Source organism: Diceros bicornis, chromosome 28 (assembly GCF_020826845.1).
Source record: "Diceros bicornis minor isolate mBicDic1 chromosome 28, mDicBic1.mat.cur, whole genome shotgun sequence".
Lineage (NCBI taxonomy): Eukaryota > Metazoa > Chordata > Mammalia > Perissodactyla > Rhinocerotidae > Diceros > Diceros bicornis.
Window position 1 is genome coordinate 23,122,216 of NC_080767.1, and position 16,387 is coordinate 23,138,602.

Sequence of the window (16,387 nt, forward strand, 5' to 3'; positions counted from 1 at the left end):
AAAAAGACAATAATATTGTAGAGGTCATGCAAGTATTGGCTAAGAGGTTGAATGGGTTTGGGATGGCAGTTAAGTTTCAGTTTACGTGTCAACTTCAATTAGCTGATAGGGCTGCCTGGAGCTGCTTTGAAAAAGATTATGTGGCCATGTTTGGACTCAAGGGGAAAAGGTGCTGTGATGGATTAGCAATGTCTTCCATGGGTACAGAAGTGGGAGAGTGTTGATATGTGTGCCAAATATTTGGCATAGCGAGACTGGATAGCTTTGGCAATCTTTTCCAGCCCGGTGTGCTGATACTCAAATGAATGGAATGCTGCTTGACCGAGGCTTGTGTCAGAGGGAGTCACTGACGATTATAAAAGCCTGTAGTAATCAAGTTCAATAAAGTTTGATACGCTTTGATAGAAGTTGACTCCTGAAATGAAAATATGCCTCTAAGACTGGAAGAAGGAAACCAGACTCTCAGGGCAAACGAAGACTACTCCAGTGATTAATTGGTGTGATCCCAGGCAAGGCAAATATACTTTCATTGCTTACTTTGTCCTTCTCAAAATGGGGCCATTTAAACGCTACAATAATAACTAACATGGATTGAATACGTCTGTGCCAGGAACTGCTTTGTGTGTCTCATGTGGATTATCTTATTAAATCCTCTCCAATATCCCTGAGATAGCTACCTGTATTTTCCTCAGTTTATGGATGAGAAAACTGAGGCTCACACAGCTCAAGACCACTCAACTAGAAAGGGGGGGAGGAACTTAATTCAGGTAAACTGGCTCATGAGTCAGAGATCCCGTTCCTAACCATCAGCATTGCTGCCATCCTTTAATGATGTCAAAGGGTGGTTTTTGCATGACTAAGTTAAAAGGACTAACTTCAAAAGGACCCAGTGGTCAGAGTCCAGAATAGCTATTGGCAACGAAAGACCTTAATGACTTACAGAGAGAGCAGGGGAAGTTGCACGTGAGCCCGAAACACAGAGATACTTCTAACCTCGACTCGGGTTTAATTTGGCTGTGTCACTTTAAGCGGTGTTTTCTAAAGTGTAATCTACAACATGTGGACAGATATTAATGCAAGGGAAAAAGAATCTCTAATTTAACGTGTTCGGAGAATGCTATTTTAAACTGAGCCAATGACACAGCTTTCTTTACCTCAAGATTTTCCGGGGCCTTTAATGCCCTCGCGTTCATTGGAAATCTCCAAGAAGGGCAGAGTGTATAGAGTGTTTCCCAAACTCACTTGATTATTTTGTGTTTGAAGTATGTCACAGGGTTGGGTTTGATGGCACACAATGGGGGAAGTGCAAATTTGGAACAAATCCTAGACTTTTTCTCTTTTCATTTCCCTTAGATGGGAGTAATGATATACCTATGACTTATCTGTGATAAGTATGAAGCTCCAGGATGAAGGCTCTCTAGCAGTTTAGACTAAGAGTTTAACATTTATCCTGTGCCTGGCGCTTTACAGATGCCATTTAATTGTGACACCAACCTCATGAGTTAGGAAGCATTGTTTGTATTTACTGTTAAGAGAACTGAAGGCTTGAGAACTTAAACAAGTTTCCCAGTCAGTAATTATTTAACTCAGAATTAAAAACCCAGTCTTATAATTCCAAACCCTATGCTCTTTCTGCTATACCAAATTATCTCTTGAGGCAAGGCTCATTGTTCAGTTTAAAGAATGTTTATGCAATAAATATTAGAGGGGACTCCAATATCATTGATGTACACAGAGTTATTGGATTTCCAAAATGGAACCTTTTGGAAGGATGGTGTTGGGGAATTGGGATGCACATGATGATTTTATTTACAGTTTTGAACTTGAGGGGAGGCACAAAGCCAAATGCGCTCTAATATCTATGTCTTGGGCAAATCTTTAAAGCCCCTTGAAATAGCTTACTCTCCTTGAGTCTGGCCTGGAGAGAAAGTGAGTAGGTGAGAGGAAGATAAAGTGAGAAGTAGCAGACAGGGGAGCTTAAAAATCTCTCCTTTATGGAAAATTGGACCTCAAGCTAGGTACTGACTAAAAAAAAAAAAAAAAAGTATGCCTTCCAAGAAATTAGTCAAAGCATGATAGCTTTTCAGAGAGTCTAGAAATTAAAACTTTTATTTTTGAAATAATGGACTTATATGAAAAAACAAAAAAAAAAAAACAAAGAAAGAAAAGGGGAAAATCCCTTCTGGACAGGATAATTTAATTCAGCATATGTCAGGAAAGTCAAGAAATTTAGCCCGAGAAAGTTAAAAGTCAGAGGTAGTTAGTCATTCCTCAAATCAAGATGAATCATAAAAATCTTCTATCATTCTTCCAAGCTTCCTTCGGATATAGAGTTTGGCATTATGTTTTTGGAGGAGAACTTCCTAGATGAACCTTTATTTCTGCTTCAATCTCTTTATACATATAAGTATATCTACCTTGCTAGGTTGTGGTGATTGGAAATTATATATTTATATATATATATATTATTTATTATATATTATTTATATATATTTATATATATAAATTTAGCACACTGACTGGCAGGAGTCCTTAAACTTTTTCTTAAGTGACCAGATAGTATATATTTTAGGCTTTGCAGTCAGATGGTCTCTGTTGCAACTACTCGATTCTTCTATTGTAGAGAAAGTAGCCATAGACGTAACATAAATGAATGAGCATGGCTGTGTTCCAATAAAAATTTATTTACAAACATAGGCTGCCACCTGGGAGTTTGCTGACCCTTGCTGGAATATAGTAGTTAGTAAATAAATGACAACTACTATTATAAAACCACACGCAGATTGAACTGGACAGGAAGGAAACCAACATTTTGTTGAGAGCCTACCATATACCTGATTTATGCCAAGTCTTAAATGATAGATGCTTTTCTCATACATGCTATCATTTATCTTGTCATTTGTCATGACACCCTGGTGAGATAGGTATTATTATGCTTATTTGGAAGTTACATTGAGACCCAGGGAGTTTCAGTGGCTGGCTTAAGAGGGAGAGTCAGCTTTTGGACCCTAACTTGTTACTCTAAAATGTGTGCTCTCAGCTACTACACTGGGGTGACTCATCGGGCAACCTCTTGCCTTTCATATAAGGTGAAAACTTAAATTAGCACTGCTTGATAAAGAGAGAGATCAGAGCCCAGGCAGACACCTTCACCTTCCATTTCCTAGATCTTCAGCAGCAGTCTGGTGGCTATCCACGTGTAAGCACTGAAATATTTGACCTCTGTCTTTCTCCCAGAGTCTCTGGCTGGACTTCAAGTTTTATACACTTCCCCTTTGGAGAATGCTTAAGCCAAGGTGCACTCTTTGCAAATGCTTATTAGCTTCTGGGCAGATGCTGGCAAGTTTCCTTTGGCCTGAGATGGGGTTCCAGAGTCTGTTAAAGCTTGGCTGTGCTCATTGATCATTTTAGCCAAAAAGAGTTGCTAATCAGGGTGACATCCTGCCCGTCTCTACTTCTAGAGCTAGGTTTGCCCACTGTGGGCTTGCCTTTTTCAGCCCAAGTGGCTTGTTTGGCTTTTTACCCTAGGTCTGGATGAGTGAGAGCAAATTTACAGTGCTTTTAAAATCTACAAAGCCTTGTGCTCCAGTGCAGAATTTACCAGACTATAATCTAAGATGTTTTTAGGTAGATGACCTGTGGAAAAGGGTATTTTGTGGTCAAATAAGTTTGGGGATCCTGGGTTAAAAAAACTGAATAGATTTGATAAATCCTGTGCTACAAGATATCTCAGATCATGCACTCTTCTACCCCAAATCTCCCATTGGCTTCACACTCAGAATAAAATCCTAACTCCTAGCCACTGTCTACAGGCTCATTTCCTCATTTCTTTCAGATCTCTGCTCAAACATCATCTCCATGTCCCACTCTATCTAAAACAGGACCCCTCGCACCACCAGTCATGGTCTCTTCCTTTATTGTGTTTTATATTTCTTCTTAGCAAATATCTACCTGAAATTGTACTAGAAGTTTATTTGATTCCTTTTTATTGTCTGCCTTCTTCCATCCTAATGTAAGCTCCATGAATAAAAGGACTTTGCATGTTTTGCCTTCTACTGTATCTCCAGCCCTTAGAACTATGTACTGAATGACCATGCGAGCTATGATTTTCTAAGAACAGCATGCAATGTCAAGTGTTCCCCAAGCTCATTTGGCCACAGAATGCTTTTTTAGGTGCATCTTATGAGAATGCTGTTCCACAGGACACACTTTTGGGAGCTGCTTCTCTAGTGGAGTCTTATTACTAAGAAGTATTTTAACCACAAGTAACAACAATAATGACAATACAACATTGATATTGAGTGTCAGTGTCTAGTGTGCCAAGCAATGCAATTGAACTATGTCATTTAATCATCACAAGAACCTTATGAAGTATATGCTATTTTGCCTTTAATACAGATGAGGAAAATGAGGCTTAGAGAAATTAAGTAACTTGGCCAAAATCACATAGCAAGCACTTGAACCAAGAGCTTTCTGATACTGAAGTCATACTCTTAACTACTTTCCAATCCTTCCCCTAGGCTGTGAATTTCTCAATGTTCTAAGATAGAGAGCTCTTTGTCTCCGTTCCTTCCATGAGCCCTTTCCTTCCTCCCACTAGTTGTAGACTGATCCTGGTTATAACCTCCAGATTTTCCGCTATCTCTTGTGACTCAGCCTTAAATCCCCAGACAGGCATCCTCTGTCCTTGGTACTGGTTTTTCAAAATCCCAGGCAGTGAGTGCTTTGATCCTGGGGGGCCACCTCTGAAAGTAAAGACATTCCTCGAGGTCTGTGTCCTGAGACAGTTTCCCATCCCAGGGCTGGGCTGGCTTCCTCCTGTCCTATGTTATGACATCACTCTGCACAATTGAGAGCCTAAAGGGCAAAGCATGAAAACAACTTCAACTTCTGGGCTTTCTGAATAAACTCTGGTGAGGAAAGGGGAGTCCAAATCTGGGATACAGCAAGGACTCCTGTCTGTTGTTGAAGGTTAATTTTATTCCAGTTGTGCTTGATTACAGATAAACCAGATACATATTCTCCTTTCAAGAACTTCATTGGTAGGTGGAGTTGACCTCTGAGCAGACAGGCAATTCCAGAATGATACAGTGATGATAGAGAAAAAGATGGGGTGAAATGGGATGACAATAAAGGGGCATCTTGTCTACCCGGAGGAGATAGTTCCTGAACTGAATTTTGAAAGGAGAATGAGTAAGTGAAAAACATAAAGAAGGACATTTGAGGAAAGAGGGAATGGCATTTTCCAGGGCATTAAAAGCATGAAATGTTTGACATGAAGAGCATGAATTACTACTGAAGTACAAGGTCTGTTTGGAGACCAAGAGCTGGATCATAGAAAAAACTGAATGCCAGGCTGGGGATTTGAATTGTTTCTGTGGTCAGAAGAAAACCATTTGGAAATCTTTAGGGCTTGAAATGTTACACAAGCCAGGGTTGAGGAATAGATTGAAAGCGAAGGCTGGTGAGATGGGAGCCAATGGGGAAAAAAACTGTTGCAGTGGTCCATCTGTGAGATGCAATGGCCTGAAGTAGGGTGATGATGGAAAAGGTGAGAAGGCAGTGAACTGACTTACTTGTCAAGACAGTAGAGTCCACAAGATTTAGTATATGGCGAGGTAGTAAGGGAAGAGGTGGAAACAGTGAAGGAATTAATCCTAGGTTTTAGTCTTCATTATATCTGCTGATAAAGAAATAGGTAGGGGAGGGAGACAATGGATGAGTTTCAGTTGTGGTCACTTTGAATATCTTGCCTTTGAATGAAATACATTCGAAGTCGTTGAAAGATTTTGCCCTGGGGTGATATTCAAGAGGAACCATGGCTCCCCAATGAACTATGACATCTAATGCAAAACACATGGCTCCACCTTGTAGATGAATGGGAATATTAAATAAGACACAGTACACCCCAGTGGTTGCCATAATTATTGATTGCTTATCAACAGAAGTGCAAGTGGGTTGGGTGAACTTATCATTGATAAGAAGTAGTCAGAAATTAGTGACATTGGAGTGTTGGAGGCAGTGGAAGGCCAATTCTAAGATGGGCCCCAAGGACGCTGCCTCTTGCTCTTCAGATCCTTGTATAATTCCATCTCCTTGAGTGTGGGATGGCCTAGTGGCTTGCTTCTAATCAATAGAATATGGCTAAGGTGATAGAATGTCACTTCCACAATTAGGCTACCCAAGATTGTGATGTCTATCTTGCTTGCTGGCTCCCTCTCCCTCTCTTGCTGGTTCTGATGAAGCAAATGGCTATGTTGGAGAAACTCTTGTGGCTAGGAACAGAGGATGTCCTCGAGCCAACAGCCAGCAGGAACTGAATCCACCCAGCAACCACACAAGTGATCTTGGAAGCTAATCATTCCCCACTTGAGCCTTCAGATGAGACCCCAGTCCTGGCCAACCCTCTGATTGTAGCCTCATGAGAAACCATGAGGTGGAACATCCAGCTAAACTGTGCTTGGATTCCTGACTTACAGAAACTGTAAGATAATAAATGTGTGTTGTTTTAAGCTACTAAGTTTTGTGGTAATTTGTTAGGCAGCAATAGACAACTAATACAGAGGACTCCTTGGCTCAGTCTATGTGAGCTACAGCTGTCCAGAGAATAAGACTGCTAATTTTTCCTTTTTAAAGAATGTATTAACTCTGATGCTTTTTATATTGTCCCTGGCTTCCAAGAGCAAGAGTCTGAAGACCTAGGACTCAGTCCTGACCCCGCTGCCAACTGGCATGAGATCTTAGGAAGACTTTTCCCTTCTCTGTGTCTCAGTTTCACCATCTTTCAAATGAGGGGAGTTAAACTAGGCCAGCAATATACAAAAACATTTTTTTTTTCGCCACAGAACTCTTTCATCAAATGGCATTTTGTGAGGAAGCTCAATGTACAAAACAGATAAAAGTGGAGGGGCTTTGGGTGAAATAATGTGGAGTGGAGCCCCTGCTTGGCCTCCCCATCTCTCCATGGCATCCTCCAAATCACCTCAGAGGAGCCTTTTAAATTCAGTCTCGAAGCCCCTGGCTTAGCACTTACCCATGAGCCCTTTTGGTTTCAACATTCTATGGGGTGTAGGGAGTTTTTTTTTTTTTTTTAACAACCTACCTATAAGTTAGAGCACTCTTCTGTGACATCCCTGCATTGAACTACCTCTGTGGCCATCCCAGGACCCGGGGCATAAGTACCTCAGAGAGCAGGCTGCTTCCCTTGGGGCAGCTCTACAAGTGCATCTGCCCAACATGAGCTGGTTTGACTTCCTGAACTTCCCTCAATTGGGATCCCTCTGTGGCATCAATTCTCCTTAGATATTTGCCTCTCCCAGACTGTCTCTTCCCTAGGTGGAAAATCACGGCTTCCTTGTCTGGATATATTCACATGCTGTATTATTATCATCATCGTCGTCATTATTATGATTGTTGTTGTTATTGTTTTGTAGCTTGTAACTTTTATAACTTGCCTCCCTGGATGCAATGTTCCTGAGGGTCTCTGGCTGGCAGGGAGTCCAGTGTTGCTATGGGCTCTCTTGTTCTGGCTGTGGTGTGTCACTTCTGCAGTGATGTGACATGTGTTCATGTTGCACTGCATGCCTAGCAAGGTTTCCTGGTCCACTGCTATTAGCCAGAGCTTCCCTATGCTGAAGCTGTAGGCTTAGAGTTTTGAACAAAAATATACTGACTTGCACTCAATATTCGGTCTCTGCCATCTTTTTTTCTGCCTACCAAGTATGGTTTTACGCCTGAACACATTCTTGGGTGATTAAATTTGAACCCTCCTACTCCTCTGAAGTATCCCTTTGTCTAACGTCCACCAATGCTAATTCTCTGTGTTAAGCATTGCCCTCTCTACCCTTTAAAAATGTAAATATTCTGGGGCCAACTTGGTGGTGTAGCGGTTAAGTTTGCGCACTCTGATTCGGTGGCCTGGGGTTCGCAGGTTCGGATCCTGGACGCAGACCCATGCACCGCTTATCAAGCCATGCTGTGGTGGCATCCCATATAATGTAGAGGAAGATGGGTACAGATGTTAGCCCAGGGCCAGTCTTCCTCAGCAAAAAAGGGGAGGATTGGCAACAGATGTTAGCTCAGGGATAATCTTCCTCAAAAAAAAAAAAAAAAGTAAATATTCCTCTAGCAAGTGGCCTGCTGTCTCTAACCTCTTTTCTTACCTGAAAAATGGGAATAATACTTGCATGAAATGATTTTTTTCATTTCCACTCACGAATAGACTAAAAATACACAAGGAAGGAAATTTTCATGCATGATCTGCTTTCAGTGGGGCCATTTTGCTTTTATTCCATGATGGAGGTTCAAAGGGAGCAATGATAGTATTGAACTAGGTTGTTGCTAAACTTAAACAGAGGCCAGAAACATGAGACAAGGAAGAAAGAAAGAGAGAAAGGATTTCTACTCATAAGGGCATAACTGAAAAAAAAGTCTGGTCCTGGGGTTAGAATCAGGTAGGCCCATAGACTTTTCTCCTCTACCAAGAAGTCACATGGTGTGTACAGTCCCTTTATGGTAGGTAAGGCCACCATTGTCTTCTGTGCTGGATGGAATTATTGCCCGGAGTTTGCAGGAGTTTGAGAGGGTTTTCCTCCTTGGAAGGGAACCTTCATCTAGTGTTTCCCACATGTTGAAGGTGTTCAGACTGGCCTGGGATTAGATTCAAGGGGATTCCCTGTGATCTACTCAAAGTGAGAGGTGATTAAATTATAACCCTCATCTCTAAGGCTTCAGGGGAATTTGTGACTCAGAGCCTCCAACCATTTCCTGATCGTCCTGGGATTCACTGCTCTGAGGCTGGGCACACCAATTTGACTTTATCTCCCAATCAGACCTTTTAAAACCAGGTGCTTAGTTCACCTGGCTCTCAGAGAGGGTGCAAGTCCAGGTACAGCCCTGCCTTCCCAGTCAGAGCTCCCACCTGGAGAGCACAGTGAAATGTGTGCCTACTTTTCTGGGATGAACATCAGCAGTAACGACCTGACTGCTACCTCTAGTGTCATCCTTCTCTCTCGGGGCTGAAATTTGAACTTTCCTATTTCCAGGCAGAGAGTTGCACTACCATGAGCTGACCTTTTCTGAACACCATGAAAAATGATGTATGCAGGGCTATTCTGTAAAATCAATAGATGCCAATGCCAGTCTGGGGCTTCTCTACCATCTTGGCCAATCACTGAAAGTCCTCGTTCAAGGTTCTCTATGAGGTCTGCCCAGCCTGACTTCAGGAGGCAATGCAGCATAGTGTAAAGAATAGTAGGGTTTAGTCAGAAAGTTTGGGTTCAAAACCAATCTGCTCCTCACTTATGGAAAGCCCTCAGATGAGTCACTTCACTTCCTTTGGCTTTGATTTCGCTGTCCATAAAACGGAGCTAGTAATTCATAACTTGCAGTGGTAAAGTGAGATTTAGATGAGAAACCATAGGCAAACCCTCCTATCCTATATGTGATACGTAGTTATCCCTCAACATGAACTATTTTGAGTGTTTTCTCATCACAAAGGGATTGTATATTTAGAGTCAACTAAATATTTGTTACCTACTTTCTACTTTTCCAAGTGAAGTGACTTCAGTATGGAGGGACTTATGCTTGGGCCAGCTGGATATTTTTCCCTATAAGAAAACACGGCTGGCTGTCTATAGAAATCTAGGGGGAGGAGAGAATAGGTGTTCTTAGTTCATTGTGAGCGTTAGAAAGGGTAGGATTAAGGGGGACATGTTTTTCATTCTGTCAGCTTGAATTCCCTTTCCAAATTCCATTCTGGTTATATGATCAGGCTACCGCTGTATTTATGGGTGGCCACAGTCTGGCTGGAAGGGCAGATTTAGTCAGAAAGAAGTGTTTTCTTTCTGAAGGCTGTGCAAGAAGCAGCAGCATTCAGAAGAAACGTGGCGGGACTTGCGTCTTACTTGGGGATCATGGGGACCTGCATCTGACAACACGTTCCATCACTCTGAGTTCTCGGACTCCGCAAAAGTTACTCACACTCTCTGCTCTTCTAGCCATCTCTTTGTCCAGTAGGTACCATCTGTTTCTGAGAGATATGTTGTGGATATTTAGTTTGATGATGTACACAAAGGGCCTATAGATTAGAGTGGGCTCCCCATGTGTTTTGGTTATTGTTATCATTAAAATTAACTAAAGCAATCAGCCTTTGTTAAGCATTTTAAGCTTCCCGCATATATTCTTGTCTACTGTGCTAATTGAGGAATTGCTCTGAGTCCTGTTACAAATGGGGACTCAGAGGGACAAAATTCCCTGTTGAAGTGCAAAATCATAGCCTGAACACACAGCACCTGGCTTCACGATTCTTCACTGTGTTTCGTGTCATTCAGGATTCTGTGTTAATGTCCCAGAGGCTGAGGGCAATGGGGTGAGTGTTGGATCCTCCACTCCCACTTTAACCAAAGCAGCTCCCATTTACCTGTCGTATGTTGGGGCTTTGCCTTCAATTTCATTTAATGGATATTTCCACTGCTAATAATAAGTTTGAAAACCATTGTCTTAGAACATTCATCTTGACCAAGTCCTTGTGAATTGATAAGCAGGAAAACCAAGAACAGCCTCCATTTAGTGAGCCGTTACTATGTGCTTGGTACTGTGCCATGAGTTTGCCATCTATGATCTCATTTAAATGTCACAAGAGCCCTGTGAGATAAAGATGGTCATCCTCTCTATATGGACGACAAGGCTGAGGGCTGGAAGGTCAGTAACTTTTGGGGCGGGGAGGGGGCAGTTAGTGGAAGATAAGATAGGGAAGATAAGTTTTTCAAACAAAGCATAGAAAAAAAAACTTTAAGGAAGGTAGAGCTTGGTAACACCTCTTTCAATCCTTATCCAATTCACACTGCTCCAGCAAACCAGAGAGTATTATCTTGAGCACATTTTCCTTTCCCTAAACACCAACCACTTCCTTGAAACGCACAGGGTCAGAGCACACTCACTCACATCAACTGCGGTGGGCTAAATGCACATGATGCCACAAACTTTCCACGGATTTCTTTAGCCGTGAACAAACCTCACCCTAGTCCTGAGTTGGGCTTGCCATATCGTAGGACAAGGCAGGAAGCTGGCTGAGGTGGGCAGCAGGTTTTTATTTCTAAAGCACATATGGGAAACCTCCATAAAAAAGGGAAAAAAGGTCCACCAAAACATGAAAAAGAGGCATTCATTCTTCAAGTGGGGCTCCCTGTCCCGCTCTCCCTCTGGACGGAAAGCATTTCCAAAGAGTCCCCTGCAGCATCGTACTTTATGGCCGTCTGTAAATACCCAAACTCATACCCTTGCACATTCTGGAATCAGAACCAACATTTCTATCCAGCCCCAGGCTGCTCCCTTTTTTACCAACTTGTGCCAACACAACCTCCTGATTGCAAAATACAGCTAGGTCTCTGACCTGCCAGCCTAGTGAGACACCCTTAGATGGGGTGAGGTGAGATAAAAAGAAGGGGAGGATGTTAGAGGGTGGGGAGCACGCAAGAAACAATCCAAGATTGGCTAAATGTGTCTTTTAACTTTCAAGGTGATGGCAGTTTTTGGCAACGGCATTGATTATCCAAACTTTCAGTTACTGAGCACTGGCTCTTCCAAATACTTCATACCTCATTTCCTCCTCATAATGACAACAGAAGTCATTGTCCCCATTTTAGAGAAGTGGAAACTGAAGCTCAAAGAGCTTACATACTTTCATCAGGGTTACATCTTTGGTCATGGTGGAGGGGATACCAAAGTGACCCCCGGCTTCAAAACATCAGTTCTTAATCCCCCTACAACACTGATGGGACGGAGGAACGCCTGTGCTCTTTCCACAGCGTGCCAGGTAGAGCTTCCCACCCCTGGGGGAAATTGTGTCTCAGGGTTTTCTGCAATGAGAGGTGAGGGGGAGAGGTGATTCTAGAAAGACATGGGATGCCACCGGCTCTAAGCACCTCAAACATGCACATGTACCCAGCCCAAGGATCAGTGAATCAAGAGGTATTCACAGGGAGTGCCCTGCCTTTCAGAAGGGAAGCTGGTGTCCACTACTCCCATCTTGTAGTCTCTAGTCTTTCATCTGTCCCTAGGAGTCACCTTCTCTCTGCTGTGCCCCAGCCCGCCTCCCTTTCCACATCTGACCACGGGGTGAATGCTGTGGAATGAGGGGATAGATACAAAACTCTTTGTAAACTGTAAGGTACAGGCTGTTTAGATAGAAAATTTTATTGTTCTCTCTACAATCCTCTATCAGTCTCCTCCTAACCCATCCCAGAGTAAGACCATGAATAAACTCCACTTTCAAACTCTACTTCCCTAATCCTCAAACAAAAATCATCACAGGTGAAATAGCCAGGCAGGGAGTTAAGAGAAAATTCTTACTTTTCCTCTGAAGAGCGGCAGAGATCAAAACTTTACCAAAAGTTCCTTCCATGTGTGACTATTCATTGAACTAAAACAAACAGACAAAAATCTACCAGACTGGAAGGGGGGCAAGTAGAAAACAGTCAAGGTGCATCCGATCATAACAAATATCCCATTTTGCCCGCGGCCAGGACAAAGCAAAAGTTGTATTATAACGAAATCACAATCCATTTGGTACCAGGAATGCAAACGGTATATTATAACGATCTTTGGTGACCAGGGAAGGAAACAGACTTACCTTTCCGGAGTTGGGAAAGACCTAGATCCTTGAGTGAACCAGCTCCATGGAATAAGTACCTGGATGTGAGCAGCAGCGGGGCCCCCACGTGCTCCGCCCCCGTGTCACCCGGAGCCCGCGCCGTCTTTGTGCGGAGGAGCAGCGGGTGTGTGTGTCTGCGCGCGGGAGAGCGTGTGACAGTAGGCAGTCTGTGGCCAGTGCAGCCAGCTTTGGCTGGCTTATATAGAGAGCTCCTTCCTCTGTAATGGGACGCCTCGCCTCCAGACATCCTTTCCCACTTTTTCAGTTGGCGAGTTAAAGGAACAGCCCGCCCAGCGGAACAGGGTTAGCTCATGAAAGACGCACTCAGTCCCCGCTCGCTGCCAAGAAAGGAGCCAATTTGCATACAATTTATGGCAAAAGGAGGAATTCCCGCTTCCCTCGCCTCCCGCCCCCGACACAGAGCAGCTGTTAGTGAAGTGCGATTTTTGCTTTGCTCCCCAAACGGATTTTCTAATTGTGAAACAGAAGCCCAAGGAGCTAGACGGAGCAGGATCGGCAGGTCTGGCTCTGCTACTCCGGCAGGCAGGCTGGAAATGCCACCGGGGCTCGCCTGGGCTCTAGGCAGCTCAGTGGCACCTCGGAGAAAGCAAAGAGTTCCTGGAAAGAGGAGATGAAGCCCTGCAAAAGCCTGGGGCGTTTTGGATTTCTCTGGGCTAGCAGAGAGATAACCCAGGATTAGTTCTCAGCAGGTGGGGGCTGCCCTGGGAGCACAGATCAGTCCAGCCTCTCTTCTGTGGGAGCCAGCCATGCCCAGCTGCCTGGAGGCGGCATTGTCCCCAGCCCCAGTGCCCTGCGGGGAGCAGCTTCTTGATATTGTTCATGCCCTGTGCATGGTCCTGTCTTCTAAGCTGCATCTCCTGGGAAAAGGTCTCTGAGGTTTCTTCTCAGTGCTGGAAGGTGTCCATCACAAGACAAAAAAAGGTAACAACTTAATCTTTGAGACATAAACTGTGTCTTTGCTCTCCAGCCTGCTGTGGATTCTTTCCAAGCTCTGAGTCATCCATTCGTTTGGTGGTTAGCATGCATTGAGTACCCTCAGGGCACACACAAGCATTTCAGGGAGTGGGGAAGAAGCGGGGGCATGTACCCACAGTTGAACTTGTGGCAGCACATAGTTTTGTCATAGTGGAGGGAAATGAGTATCATGTAATCTGTAGCTGCTGTTGGACCCCCCTTTGTTGAGTCTATATTAGGTGCTGTATGAAGTACTTTATGGACATGATTTCATTACATCCTCCCAACCACCATATGCCGTGGATCTAGTGTTCTCTCTTTTTTTTTTTTTGTGAGGAAGATCAGCCCTGAGCTAACATCCATGCTAATCCTCCTCTTTTTTTTTTTTTTGCTGAGGAAGACGGCTCTGAGCTAACATCTATTGCCAATCCTCCTCCTTCTTTTTTTTTTTTTCCCCAAAGCCCCAGTAGATAGTTGTATGTCATAGTTGCACATCCTTCTAGTTGCTGTATGTGGGACATGGCCTCAGCATGGCCAGAGAAGCTGTGCGTCGGTGCGCGCCCGGGATCCGAACCCGGGCTGCCAGTAGCGGAGTTCACGCACTTAACCGCTAAGCCACGGGGCTGGCCTGCCAGTGTTCTCTTTTTATGGACGAAGAGACTGAGGTTCAGAGAAGCATTGTAACTCCTCTAAGGGAATACCCCATGGAAGTATTTAGATTACTACACTGGGCTCCATAATTCTTTCTGTTACACATTACTGCCCACGAACATTGTAAGATGATATTTAAATGATGTTTTATGCCCTGTTAGATTATAACCCCGCTTGTATAAAAATCACTGCCATATTTGTATGTGGAAGATATGTTTCTTTGTTCCATCAAGCTAATTCAGAGACCCTTGATTTTTTTTTTTATTAACGACTAATAATGGAGGTTTCAATTATCCACCTATTTTCAATATTGAATAATATCATCCCCACACTTATTATTATTGCTCTGGGCCTCAGTTTCCTCATCTGAAGACAAGTGGGACAAGATAAGTTCATCTCTAGGGTCCCTCTGGCTCCAGAATTCTAGGATTCTCTGCTTAAGTGACCCTCCTAGACAGCAAGAAAGCCCATAAATCGTCGTGTCATAAAACAGCTCATTTGAACTTTTGAACCATTTTGGCTGATTCAAGTGTCGGTTGTTTTGGAAGTTTTAAATTCTGTGTTTTAGCCAAAGTATATTGCAGTAGCACGAGCTGTGTCTTTCAATCGGTAGTAAATGCTTCCATGCCTCTTGGCTTTGCAAAGTCTACTGAGTTTATCTCCTGGGTTAGGGAATAAAATATTAGAATAGAATAGAATACATGTCATATGGCATATAGACTACATTTGCATATAATATATATATATTTGTAATTATGGGTGTATTTAAATGAGACAAGACAGCATGCTGGAAAACTGGGTGATTAATGTAGTTTCTTTTGGGAATGTCCCAAACTCACCCCTGCTACCCTGGTAGTATTTCACAATTATTGATTAGGGCCTACTACAAATGGCTTAGCCAGTCACAGGGAAACAAAGCCAAATAGGACCAGGTTGGCCCTCAAGGCAGGAAACAGGCCAGTGGAACAAATAAACAAGAATATTACTAAGCATTAACTGTCATAGAAGTATATTCTGATAATAGAGAAGAGATGACTAGCTTTATTTATATATCTTTAGAAGCAGCCACTTGTAAAGAGTTTTCTCCAAAACCTATGTGGCATCTTAAGCCACACCTTGGCTTTTGTGTGTGGGGGGCCCAGACAGGGACTTATTTCTATCCATCCCTGGACCTTCTGGACGCTGTGCTCTCCAATACCTGAACCTTTGCTAATGCTGTACTCTATCTAGAATCCTCACCTCTGCCTCCTCATGTCCATGTATCATCCAATTCTGATCTAACTTCACCATGGAGTTTCCTCGAATTCTTCTACAAGAAATGCTTCCATGCACCACAGCATTTCGTAACTCTGTTAGGGCATTCATTGTCTCCACGTGATGTAACGATGTATATGTATGTCTGTTTTTCCCTCCTACACTCTAGGATCCAGAAGACAGTGACCACACCTGCTTTTTCTGTGCCCAGCTCGGAGCCTTGAGTATTGTAGAAGCTCAGTAAATGTTGATTGAATGAATGAAGTAACAGAGGGACAAGTGGATATTTGACATGCTGTGCTTTATAACTGAATTCTTCCTTTTTTACCCATAGATTGTCAAAGGGAAACTAGATTGTTGTGTCTAACACATCCATCGCACAGATGAGGAAAGGGGGCCCAGAGAGGAAAAACGACTTACCCAAGGCCACTATGGCTGCCTTCCATACAGAGGGTTATCACAGTCGGAACCGAGCAACCAAACCACACTAGACATTACAGCAGAAGATGCTTATGGAATTAACAGCCATGCATCTTCCTGTTTGGCAGAGGCTGCACCTCTTGGCATCTGATCTCTTATGGTTGTGTTCTTCTCAGTACTGTAAGCACTTTTTTCTACGTGAGATGGCAGAGTAAATGCTTGTAAACATCACCTCTGCACAGAGTTCTCGGCCAAAGGCTGTTGCTGTTGTTGCTTGCTTGCAATCTTCATTCACAGGCTGCTGGTAGAGGCTGTGGTTTGGAGGCCAGAAGGAGCATGGGGGTTTGCTTCAGGTGAGATCATTCTCATTTCCTTGAAGGTCTGTTAAAAGTAATACATTGTTTTTCCCAGATAGTCATCCAATGAGTGGAATAT

General features: G+C 43.3%; 1 protein-coding gene across 1 annotated transcript in view; it reads right to left on the reverse strand.

The window, feature by feature from the left end:
- Window positions 1-12,878, reverse strand: part of TNC (tenascin C) — a 92,111-nt gene extending 79,233 nt beyond the window's left edge. The window contains exon 1 of the mRNA XM_058523874.1: window positions 12,632-12,878. The gene's annotated coding sequence lies outside the window, so the exon portion shown is untranslated. The remainder of the gene's footprint in view (window positions 1-12,631) is intronic.
- Between the last annotated feature and the right edge of the window lie 3,509 nt (window positions 12,879-16,387).